The sequence below is a fragment of the Manis javanica genome, chromosome 5 (genome assembly GCF_040802235.1).
Source record: "Manis javanica isolate MJ-LG chromosome 5, MJ_LKY, whole genome shotgun sequence".
NCBI classification, from domain to species: Eukaryota; Metazoa; Chordata; class Mammalia; order Pholidota; family Manidae; genus Manis; species Manis javanica.
The window spans coordinates 113,103,831-113,106,904 of NC_133160.1; positions in this window are offsets into that span (position 1 = coordinate 113,103,831).

The window sequence follows — 3,074 nt, forward strand, 5'->3', positions numbered from 1 at the left end:
CATCTCTATGCCTGTGTAGTTTGTTCTCTGGGGAAGCCTCGGAAGCCTGGACCCTAACAATGGTATAGTTAAAAGGATGCAAAGAGAAAGAAAACATCCATGCTATAAAAATTTGATCTCCAAGAAAAAAAATTTATGATATTCTAGGATTTACAACATTTTTATACATGTTGATATCTTAATGAATTGTCTCCCAGTTGATTTAGAATTTTAAAAAGGACTGTTTACTTCTTTAGAACAAGGTATATAATTTTAGGTTATTTAACTTCTCTTGGACTCACTTTCCTCATTGTACCATATAGTGTTGAGACAGGGACCATGAGCTTAGACAGAATAAGATGAGAGCCTCTGGAAAAAGCATGGCAAGATATTTATATTCAGAGCAATGTAACTACATGCAAGGAAACCCCCTGTTAGGCACAAAGACACAAATGAGCAGGATGAAAAGGAGAAAGGGTCCCCCAAAGATGACTCAGGGAGTTGACCAAATAGAACCAGAAAGCCAGGAATGACCTAAAGAGTTAATCAGATGAAGCCACAGGGTCCAAGAATGACTCAGGAAATGTCCAGGGTCCCCCCAGGTGAGAAACATCAGGCACAGTGTAGGTCCAGGAAAAGGAAATCCCGGGGCAAAATACCCCTAAAAAACAAAATCAGTCAAAGGGAGAAATAAAGTTTAAAAACCATTTACTGGTCACAAACTGCAGTCCCAGTCCGTCTTTCTTCTCTGCTCAAGCAGCAACCACACCAGCCCTCAGCTCACTTCTCCGGTACAGATAAGCCCTCTGTTGCCCAGTTTATCACCCACTGATATGGAGATGAACTTCTCCACCCCTGAGGAAGATGCAAATATACTAACCCATACTTCTCTCCACCTCTGAACGACTGTTGATATGCAGATGTACCAAAGCCAGGCGAGATATTCTGGAAATGTTCCAATTTAACCCACACACAGTGACAGCAGAGCCCCTGTCCCCATTTCACCAATCAGAACCAGCCTAGAGAGCTGACAGTTGTCAATCAAGGACCTCTGCTCTGCCAAAAACCACATAAAAGAAGCCTCAGAATGAGCATCCATGCCTGCCTGTCTTATCTTAGGCCCGCTCTGCTACTCTATGCAGTGTATTAAAACTTACTTTGCTTTCTTGACTTTGGTCTCTCATCTCACTATCTCTGAACTTCCCTGTGACACCGAGCCAAGTCCTTTCCTTCCCAACACCCCTACCAAAACTCTGTGTTAAACATTAAGCTCTAGAGTCATTCTTCAGTGAGATCAGTCAATATTCCCCAGATAAAGAAAAGTAGCACATGTTTTTATTATGCTAATCATTTGTAATCATGTGTAAGATTCACTTTAGCATGCTAAAAGGCCCAGGCCTATGTGCTGTCTTTCCTCCTTTAAACCTGATGAAGTGATTTGCAAACTGAACAACTAATTTAGCACACAAACCCAGCCATAAACAACATAGTAAAAGGCAAGGATTGTACCTTAAAGACAAGATTGCATTTTAACACCCAGGAAGTTTAAGAAGTAAGATTCTTAACTTACTCTTTAGCAAACAATATCTCAGTGTACGTTGGGGGCTGGGCAGGCAGCCTTGTTTGATATGCTCCCAGAACAAGACATTGGTATCTCAGGGAGAAATCATCAGAGCAGGAAGTTGCTTGTGTGAAGTTAATTCTAAATATTCAGGGACCACTTAACAAGTCCACACCCCTAAGCCTTTATCTGGTTCCCAAAAATACTCAACTGCCTATAAAACCTCTAGACAATGCACCACTATGGCTCTCTTGTCCCCTCCTGGCATGGGCCAGGAGCTCTATTCTCTCATTGTATCTCCAAATAAAAGCCTCTCCCTGGCTCTCCTACTTCGGATGTTTGCTAAATTCATTCTTCAACTCCACAAACAAGAACCCTGGCTTCAGTATGATCTATTATTATCAGCGTGGCCTAGCAAAATACCTAAGCGTTAACTCCTTAACATGGTTTACCTAGTTTTAGAAAAGAAGAATGATTTTAACAATATGGGATAAGTTGTTCTGAAAGGTGTGTAATTGATAGGGTTGATTTTCCAGTATCACAACCTTACCTACACATAAGATAATTTGAATGGATTGCCTCTACCCATTTAAATTCACATCTGAGAAAACATTTCAGATGAATATTAGGGATCATTACTCAAATAGGCAATCATTAGGCAAATAGAGGAACAGAGGCAGAACTATTGCCCATAAGGGACAAAGATAATTTAAGATAGGCATCTTCTCTTGGAAGGCTATTCCTTTCCTATCCAATTTGAGGTAATCAGGAAAAAATTTTTTTAAAGAATCCAAATATCATTGAAACTTCCTTGGTGAGACAGGGACTGTGGCCTTAGACAGAATAGGGTGAGGGCCTCAGGAAAAAGCAAGGCAGGATATTTACAGTCAGAGCAATGTAACTACATGCAAGGAAACTCTCCTACCAAAACTCTGTGTTAAACATTAAGCTCTGGAGTCATTCTTCAGTTGGATCAGTTAATATTCCCCAGATAAAGAAGAGTAGTGAAAGGAAAGGAGCGACACATAGCAGCAATTCACCGGAGAGTTCCGCTTTATTAGGGAAAGGTACTGGGTTATATAGGAAGGGGCATGAATTGATTGAGGTGTCACTTCTACGGGGCTGGTGGCTGGTGGCTAGGTGCTGGGATTGGGAGGGGGTCAAGAGGTGATTGGGATTCAGGTGGCGCCAGCGGGAACCGAGGACCCTGAAGAGAAGCCGGAAGTTTAACATCTTACTGGTGAGGGCCCTTCATTCCCCCCTTTCTCCTCTATGGGTTTGTGGACATTGCTTTCTCTCTGACTGCTTCCTGCTGAACAGGGGCGGAGAAGGGAGTGAGGGCTTGAGGATTGGGAGGAAAGGGTTGATAGGACTCCCCGCAGTAAGGACGAGTAGATGTGGACTTCTTCAGGTTTGGAAATCAATGAAGGTTCCCTGTAACCATAGGTTGAGGACCTGTTGATTCTAATGGTGCCAAGAGGATATGGGTGTCAGGAGCCAGGCGTCTGCGGCCATTGTTTCCAGGAACAGTTTC